The following is a 10,277-nucleotide window of genomic DNA, read 5'->3' on the forward strand; positions in this document are numbered from 1 at the left end:
AAAGCCAAAGCTTCTTGAGCCTCCTTTCCCCACCTGGTACATCATTATGTTTTCCTCCAATCCCGAGAGGAAGCCTTGACCCCCCCTAGCAATTAATTTCTGGCCTATAAACACCACCCCACCCTCTTTATTGTCAGACTCCCTGTGTATCTTACAGGACACAAATACTTTGTACTGTGGGCCTACAAGCCCATTTTTTAAGAAAAGCTCTCCACAGTTTCCCTTAAAAATGCAGCAGTGGCAGGGTCGGCATTAGAGGGGCTGGAACCAGGATAATTGACCTGGGACCTCATGCCACAGGGGACCCCATGCTTGCCTGAAAGTGAAGAAGGCACTGTCTGCAGCCAGCTTTGAGATCCCTTCTCAAATTTCTGCCCTAGGTCACAACTCATCTAACTAGGCCTGGTATCACAGAGAATCTGAACCCCAAAAAGGAGGTGGTTCTAAGAATGCACAAATATTTCCAAATAAAATCCTATTGCATTCTTCCTCTTTCCTGCCCTAACCCCAGTCCTAGCTCCTCCACAGGGAGAAGTATGCACGTTGAAGACCATGCACATACTTTCATCCACAGGAGAGGGAGCAATTTTCTGCTGGTAGACACACTCGTTTACCTGTACAGAATTGCTTTGAGAATCGCCCTTGCTTCTGAAAACATAAAAGAAAGATTAGTTTCAGGCATCATCAGATTTGTGGGTTCCAGGTAAAGGATTATTTTCAGCCTTGATTCCGTTACTCCTGTGAGAACAGTGAGAGATGCTGGGAAGAGGAGATCTATAGAAGCCACACCTATAACTGCTTTTTTGTTTTACTTTTTTGCATAATCTGTAGACTGAAATCAGTAATGTGGTGGTGGTGTGCATGGACTTATTTCTGCCACACATGCCCGTCTGCACTTCAATAGGCATGTAAGGACAGAACAGCACAGCACTAGGCTTATTTCCAGCTATTGTGGAGACTCAAGATACTGTGGGAAAAGCAGTTCTTCATTTATTTCAAAAAATTTGATATGCCACCTTTCAAAGCAATATCAAGGTGGTAGACAATATAAAGTTAATGCTCAGAAACAAAAACAAGATGGATTAAGTGAGTTAAACAAGTTCAAAATGAGACATTGCAAAGGGATGTATAGAACAACAACCAAAAAACCCTTATGAACCAACTTTATATAAATTAATAAATAAATAAATGTAAACATAAACTTTCTGGTAAACACAGATACATCTTGAAAAAAATCCACAAGGCGCCATCTACTGGTTCTTAATATCTTCTACAGAGTAGCTTGTGCTGTGCTCCATTAGTTACTATTAGTGGCTGTGATATAGTTTGAGTGTCTGTCTGTGTGAACAAAGCCTGGGAGGCATTTTCAATGTTTGGATCTGGAGTTTATTTTAAGACTTGGAGTCTAAAGTGTATGAAAATTGAGTTTTGCCAGCACTGGGTCTGAACATCCATTCCAGGGCAATGTATTTACTAGTGATGCTGCTGACTCGTGCACTGTCAACCACAGGAAACCGCAGCCTCACCGCTCTGCTGTGAAATCTTTCCAGATCCTATCTAGACCGTTGGCTTTTGCCTTCGTAACAGCAGCAGTTGCTTCACACGCAAGGTGCAAGTGCCTGAAAAGCCAATGGCTTATAAGCCCTGCACTTTAGTTTCTCATCTTCCATAGAGGTGTTTTACGAAGATAAATAGAAGTGGTGACTGATTCTTCTGTATTCGTTTCCAGTGTTTCAGAGACTTGGTAGACAAAGTATACACAGGTAATTTGTAAATGAAACAAACTTCAAATATGTACCACAAGATAATTAAAAATGCGGTATAATTCATAAAAAGGGCCAGTATTAGATATGCTGGAGCCCAGGGCAGAAATTTGAAAGAAGGCTTCAAAGCCCAACAGCAAGCTGAGCCTCCTTCAACTTCAAGCATATGAGCCCAGAGCAATGGCCCTAGTGCACCGCCCTAATTCCAGCCCTATTTGATGCCTGAGTTAAATCCCAGAATGTAAGCTTAGCCTAGTGGTTAGAACATTGGACTGACAGCCAGCAAAGCTTGGTTCAAATCCTCCTTGTGATCTTGGATTGGTTTCTTACCTCTTCATGCCTCAGGTACAAACTTAGGACTACATTCAATAAATGGTGCCTAGTTAGGCTCTAGGATGATCTGCACTAAGTGTTCTGTAAAGGGTGCTCTGCACACAACATCCTTTCCTCAATACTAGTTTAGGGCACATTTCACACCTAACTTTGGGTGTAAGCATTTACACCTGCCAAAGACTGGTAAAAATGCTCACACACAACTATTGTCAGTTATATGTGCAAATCCAAGCATTACCATTCACCTAAATCTTGGGAACCCTGACCCACCCATGGCCAAGTCTCCTTTAGAGTTGCGCTATGAAATTTAGGCATGCATGTTATAGAATAGGGAGTAGGGCAGATCTACGTGTAACTCTTAATTATTGTCAATTATTAATGCACTAGTAAAACATGCCCGTTTCTTGCGGCAATGAAACGGGCGCTAGCACGGTTTCTGTCTGGACCTCCCCCCCTCCGTACTCACCCCGTCGGCTTTCGTCCGCCATTGTTGCAGACCTCGCCACGCCACCGTGAATCTGCTGACATTGCTGTGCCCGGACCTCTCCCCCTCCCTACTCACCCCGTCGGCTTTCATATGCCATTGTTGCGGACCTCGGCACGTCGCCACCGTCAATCTGCTGACATTGCTCCGCCCTCGACGTCATGACGTTTGACGCGAGGGCGGGGCCCCAATACAGTGTTTTCGGTGGCTTCACCACCACGAAGGCTTCGAACCGGAAGGAAGTGCCCGGAGGACCTGACAGTGACGTCAGTGTCCTCAGAACGTTGAGGGTGAGTTTTATTATATAGGATAATTGGCTAATTAGTTTATGTGCAGATCAGCGATCCACAACCAAATCTGGATGACCTATACAGAATCTGGGGGTTAGATTGTAAGAATTTACTTTGATCATTGGTTTGATTGCCTTATTATTGTTGTGTTTAATTTTATAGGCTTTAAAGTACTTTTTCCGACTACTGCTTACCAGGCCCGCTCCTTGTCTGTTCACATGATGCTGACATCGATGTTGATGTAAGCCATCTGTTGAGGACCTTTGTATTGGAAACCTTGGTGACGGGTCGCATCATGGGCATGCAGGTCATGCTCCTTGGGCAAACTCCTGGGTCGAGCTCTGTTCGTCTTTTGCCCAAATACTTGGCACTTTAAATTCTTTCTATTCCTCTCAATTACTCAGGTTAGCCTAGCTGGGGCCTGTTGCTCCTTCTTCTCCTTTACTATGGATGCTGAGTCATCTTGATCTTCTTCACAGCCCCCCTGCCCACAGGTGTGCCATCTTACTCATTGTACTCTTTGCCTCCTGTGGGAGCTCTCATCTGAGCCCCCTGCTATTACTGTGCCAATTGGCCTCTAAAACCATCAGTCACTCCATTCCAAAACCATCCTGATCTACGACCTACTTAATGATACTAAAATGCACATTGTGTGCCTTACAGAGACCTAACTACGGAATGGGAAAGAGGCACATCTCTATCAATGTGTTCCCATAGGTTTTCAGATTTTCTACTCAGTACATTCCTCCAAATGTGGATGTGGGTAGCAGTTTTACTCCCCTTCACCTACTGTGCTATTGAAATTCCTCCAGCTGCCTTCTCTTACCGTGAGGTGCTTGGAATTCATGTGTCCTCTCCTATTCTGCTACACCTTCTGGTTATTTAGCGTCCCCCCATCAGCCTTCCTGGATACTTGGGAAAGCTTACTGCAGACAGTCGCTTACGCTGCTTTCAAATTTCCTAATCTGCTGGTAGTTGGAAATTTCAATATCCATGTAGACACACAGGTCAACTCCAAGTCTGCCTTCTTCAAGTCATTTCTGGATGATTTAGAGGTTGTCTCAACATGTTACCTTTCCCACTCATGTGGCTGGACACACTCTTAACCCAGTCCTTTCTAGTTCTACTTCAAGCTACACACTGACTCACTTCTCAGCTTCTCCCTGGTCTTGGACCGATCACTTTTTCATCTCATTCACTCTCTTGGTGGCTCCCAGACACTCACATGATTGATACCCCAACTCCCCAAGTTGCTCCTTGTTCTAGATTTTCTTGTGGATTGCACTACATAGACCCAGGGTCTTGCCCCTCTCTGTTTCAAGCTTTTCAAGACTCCTTTTCTTCCCTACCCCATGAGGAACAAGCCCTCAATTGGAATGAATCTATAATCATAGGTGCCGACTCCGTGGGTGCTGTGGGTGCTCGAGTACCCCCAATATTTTATGCACCGGAAGTTCCCTTTCAGCCTAGCCAGAATTTTAGAAGTCTCTCCCTCCCTCTGAGTTCCAGGGCCCGCTCTCCGTCCGTCCGTCCGTCCGAATTTTAAAAGCCCTCTTCTTACCTTGTCAGTGAAAGGTGTGCACTGCAGGCTCAGCGCTTCAGCCTTCCCTTCTGTCTCTCGGCTCTGATCCCTCCCTCATTTCCTGATTCCACAAGGGCAGGACCAGAGCCGAGAGACAGAAGGGAAGGCTGAAGTACCGAGCCTGTACTGCACGCTTTTCCCTGATGAGGTAAGAAGAGGGCTTTTAAAATTCGGATGGACGGACGGATGGGGGCCTTGGAACTTGGACGGGGGGGGGGGGCCTCTCTTGGAACTCGGAGGGAGGGCGGAGGGCCTGCCTTGGAACTCGGAGGGAAGGGCCTGCCTTGGAACTCGGAAGGAAGGGGGGAGGGCCTGCCTTGGAACTCAGAGGGGGGAGGGCCTGCCTTGGAACTCGGAGGGGGGGAGGGCCTGCCTTGGAACTGGGAGGGAGAGAGGGAGGGGGGCCTTGGAACTCAGACGGAGAGAGACCTTGGAACTTGGACAGAGAGAGGGGGGCCTTGGAACTCGGATGGAAAGCGGGAGGGAGGGAGGGAGGGGGGCCTTGGAACTTGAAGGGAGGGAGGGGGGCCTGGAACTCGGAGGGAGGGAGGGAAAGGAGAGAGGGGTGGGAGGAGGGAGCCTGGAACTGGGAGGGAGGGAGGGAGCCTGGAACTGGGAGGGTGGGTGGGTGGGACTGTAACTCAGAGGGAGGGAAGGAGAGGGGGCCTGGAATGTGGAAGGAGGGAGAGAGCGGGGGTGGAACGCGGAGGGAGGGAGGGATGGAGGGGGCCTGGAACACGGAGGGAGGGGGGACAAGAGAGGGATAGGGGAGACGGGGGAGGGGGCAGGGGGAGAGGGGGCAGAGGGGAGGGGGGAAGAGAGGGGGCGGGGAATGCACCATCTGTAGAAAAAAAATTTCAGCACCCCCAATCATTTTGAAAAGTTGGCTCCTATGTCTATAATTAAGGGCTTAGGTGCCTTTGCTCCTCTTAGAGCACATTCTGGTTCCTCTAATTATAAAACTCCTTGGTACCACAGAGACCTTAGACTTCTCAAACACAGAGTTCTCTAAAATGGGAATAAAATGGGCCCTGCTACAGATAACTCGAGCTTAGCTTTAGTAAAAGACCCCTAAGTCAGTGCTGAGAGCAGATCAACTGGTAGCAGCCATGTTGGCGAAAGTGTCATAGTTAAGTTCTACACACTCTTAAATGTAATTTACCCAGCTTCAGCCAATCTTTGAGATGTCACTAGTCATACTGTTGTCAATATGGACCAGTCAGATTACGTGAGTACATGGCCCTTTGGTACTGTTTTGCTACCAGTGCATCAGAAGATTTGAGAGAATTTTAAAAACAGGACAACAGAAAGTTTACAATGTGATATGTCTGTCAGTGAAATTCCAAGACTGGAACAGCTGTGTATTGACTCATGGTTTTGATGATGGGGGTGGGGGGGGGGGGGGAGGGATGAGGGAACAGCTACCAAACCAAAGAAAATGGGCACTTGGAGCTGTTCATGTATTGGCAAAATGGGCACCTGAGTAATACAAGCCCAAGCAATTACTGGCGAAAGATGTTCCAGAGGTCCCTCAATTATGATCGTCATTATGGGGACATTTTAAAACAGCTCATGGTGTTTGCAGGCCCACAGCTATATTGTACCAATATGCTTGATAGCACATTTTCAAAGGGAGATATTGTATGAGGTATCTCTTTGAAAATGGAGGCCAGCAGGGAATGAGGTAATATTTTGAGTATGCATGTTTACACCTGGTTTGAAGGAGGTGCAAATGTACTCAAAGAACATCCACACAGGCTTTCAAAATAAAAACCCCTTTTGTGGGCATTCCCTCCCCTGACCTCCTCAACGCAGCCCTTTTCCCACAGTGAAGGGGATAATTTTCAGTGCAGCTTTTCAGCTGCTTACAAATGGGAAACACTTTGAAAAATGACCTCCCCATATACAAGATTACTACTGAGGATAATTAATGTACTATTGAAATACATCAACACAAGGAGCAAGTACAGATTTTTTTTCAAAGGTTTGCGTGATTGTTATGTTTATGTGTATGTCTGGGTGTGGATATAACTTTTTTGTTTGGTGTTTTTTCCATCCCACTTTTTCAGAATATGGTAAGGGGCTCTCTGTTTATGTGCACACTCATATGCCTCCTCTCAGGCTCATTTGCAAGAGCAGTCTCACAGGCAAAACTGTGATTTGCTATGGAAATTGGCTTCTATAAAATAGCCCTGATATATGGGTAAACTGATGCACAATATACAGAGATGCTAAATTACCCAGTTCTATGCTGGAGATTTTGGGATATTCCTGGATTTCTGACCATCCCATCCTGGTGCTTTATGAAACTGGCAACACTGATTTCAATGGGCAGGATCAGGCACTACACATCAGGACTGGTTAAAAAGTCTCCAGCCTGGAACTTGTGTCTGTCTATCTATCTATCTACGTCCAGCATGCAGAATAGTGGACTGAGCAGCAGTGGTGTAGCCACAGGTGGGCCTGGGTGGGCCAGGGCCCACCCACTTAGGCTTCAGGCCCACCCAACAGTAGCATACGTTTAGTAGTAGCTGGTGGGGATCCACCAGCTGAAGACCTCCCCCTCATGGTAATGAAAACGCTACTCTCCTTGATACTGTCACCTGCATATGCTCAGTCTTCAGTGCATGCCTGCTGCAGACTGCCAAGGTGGAAAGAAGCGTTTTCCCGCAGTTGAGATATTTTTTTTTTGGTGGTGGTACGGGGGGGGGGGGGGGGGGGAGTGGGAGAACACTTGGTGCCCACCCACTTCTTGCCTAGGCCCACCCAAAATCTGTTGTCTGGCTACGCCCCTGCTGAGCAGAGGCATTCCTGAAGGTGGGATTAGGAAGCAGTTTTGCATTCTTGTGCCCAGTTTTGAAAATTTGACTGTATGTGTATAAATTAACCCAGGAAATGTATGCTTTCCAAACAGCAGGTAGAAATATGTACACATAGTTCCAATGGAGTAATTAGAAAGTTTGCACAGAGAAAAGTGTGCATGTACTTTTATGCATGTGCACAAATATACAATTACCCCTGGAAAATAGGCTTCTTTAGCATTGGATGGAATTTCTTGTCATTAAATCCAGCCTTCCCCATCCCTTCAGCAAACCACGATATACATGGTATATCAGATCATGTACCACAGGATTTGATAGATTCATTTTGATTTTAATAGAAAACATAGAAACATCTAGAAAATCTATTGCATAACAAGAAGTGATAATGTGTTCTAATTTAATTTGAATAAGCATAGTTCTCAGACATTGTATTTGACATTTCGAGCTTTACCTCAATAACCAAAAATATTTACTTGATTTATTTTATGCTGTGGATTTTGTCACATTTTCTTTGAAGCTTTCCCAGATTAATAGCACCTTTTTAGATTTAACTGTATCCATTTCACAAGGTGCAAATTAATATATTTTAGAAATAATTATCAAAGAACTCTCTGATCCTGGAAAGGTAAGAGATATTTATGTACAGCAGTTCATAAAATAGTAATTCTTTATCAATTAAATATTATGATGAAAATTTTCAAATGACTGCAGTTAATGGCAAAGTCCACGAGTATTTTACCTTGCAGACTTTGCCCCGGCTCAAAAAGGGAAAGTATATATTTCCCTTTGAAAAGCATGCAGATGCTCATTCTCTTCAAAATAACGAGCCTACTTTTGAAAATGGAACACTACATGTGCTGTTGCACCCCTCAGTAATACCTCACCTCTGGAAACACCTCCACTTTGAGGAAACATTATTAAGTTGTGATCAACTTCACGAGATGAGCTTTCATCTACTCCCAGGGAACTGTCTTAAAGGGACTGGAGATGAAATGTACTTCACTCTTCCCACTCCCCGAACACCCTTCCCTAAAAGGTTCCCCCTTGAGAAGCCTCTTTCCCCTGTAGAGCCTCCCAAAAGCTCCTGCCTGAAGAGCCCCCTCTGTAGAGACTCCCCCTTAGCCCCCCAACCACTGGCCTACTTCGTAACATCCCTGGTGGTCTAGTTGTTTCAGGGCAGGAGTGATCTGCAGTCGCTTCTATCCCTGCCAGCAGCAGGCCCTTTTTCGATAGCTTGACTCCTAGAAATAGTACCACTAGGGATCGCTGGTGCCATTTTAAACTCAGTGCCAGCAAAGGCAGGAGTGGAACCCCTAGACCAGTGTTTCCCAAGTCTAATCCTGGTGGGAGGCGGGGATAGTGCTGGGCAGACTTATACGGTCTGTGCCAGAGCCGGTGCTTGGGAGGCGGGGCTGGTGGTTGGGAGGCGGGGATAGTGCTGGGCAGACTTATACGGTCTGTGCCCTGAAGAGCACAGGTACAAATCAAAGTAGGGTATACACAAAAAGTAGCACACATGAGTTGTCTTGTTGGGCAGACTGGATGGACCTTGCAGGTCTTTTTTCTGCCGTCATCTACTATGTTACTATGTTACCCCTGGTCAGTCAGGTTTTCAGGATATCCACAATGAATATGCATGAATTTGATTTGCATACACTGCCTCCATTATATGCAAATCTCTTTCATGCATATTCATTGTGGATATCCTGAAAACCTGACTGGCAAGGGGCTACTACAGGACTGGACTTGGGAAACACTGCCCTAGACCACCACTGATGAAATCTCAATTGATTAGGTCCAGTGGCGTAGCCACAGGTGGGCCTGGGTGGGCCAGGGCCCACCTACTTAGGGTTTAGGCCCACCCAACAGTAGCACAAGTTTAGCAGTAGCTGGTGGGGATCCCAAGCTCCGCCAGCTGAAGACTTCCGCCTAATGGTAACAAAAACGCTACTCTCAACGATACTGGAACCTGCACATGCTTAGTTTTCAGCGCATGCCTTTGCAGACTGCCAAGGTGGAAAGAAGCGTTTTCCTGCCAGCTTAGATATTTTTTTGGTGGTGGTGATGGTAGTGGGGGGGGGGGGGGGGGGGGGGGGGGGGGAGAACTCTTGGTGCTCGCCCACTTCTTGCCTAGGCCCACCCACAATCTATTGTCTGGCTACGCCCCTGATTAGGTCACAGATGACCCTTCATGCTGTTTTCATTGTTGCTTATAATCTAGTATGCACATTCATTCTAGACTTGCTGTTTTTATTCACATGAGAATGGTATCGTTCCACATTGATTTTGGAGTAATTAATCTTAGCACAGAGTAACATTTTTACTCCTGTATTTCAAGAGTGGGATAATGCTGAATTAAATTTTGTGCAAATGGTTTGCAAATGGTGTTTTAGAGTCACCACCATACAAATACACACTATTCCATACTGTATCCTGGAATACTTTCATATTATGAATGGAACAGAAGTAAAGCAAGACTAACAAAGCCAGTACTCAAACTCAGGTAGCTAATCTAGAAGCAGAAGAGTGTGTATGCGAAATCAGGATTCCTGTACAGTCATTCCTATTGGTGTATGTGAATTAAATAATTTCACAGCTAATGGCTTACTAGTAACACTGAGTTGTTACAGAGTACAAATTGCTACCTGCCACTAGTAACATTGAATTGTTACAGGGTACAAATTGCTACTTGCTACATATGATTTTGAATATTGCAAGATCCATAAAGGATGCAGTTTTTTTTAAAAAGAATTCTTTATAAAGTTCAATAATTTTGAATGGGCCTGATATTTATTTCTGTAGAATTATTCTGGAAGCCTCTCTTACCTCAGAAACTCAGATACACGCTCTCTTTTAGAAGCTTGAGGGGCATAGTTATCAACCTGCCATTTTACCACTAACTTGTGCCATTTTTGCACAGGTCCCATTTTATGAAAAGTGACCTGATTACCGATAACCCAGGTTATCAGTAAAGCAAAATGTTTAACAGTAGCCCACATTGAT

The sequence above is a fragment of the Microcaecilia unicolor genome, chromosome 5 (genome assembly GCF_901765095.1).
Source record: "Microcaecilia unicolor chromosome 5, aMicUni1.1, whole genome shotgun sequence".
Classification (NCBI taxonomy): domain Eukaryota; kingdom Metazoa; phylum Chordata; class Amphibia; order Gymnophiona; family Siphonopidae; genus Microcaecilia; species Microcaecilia unicolor.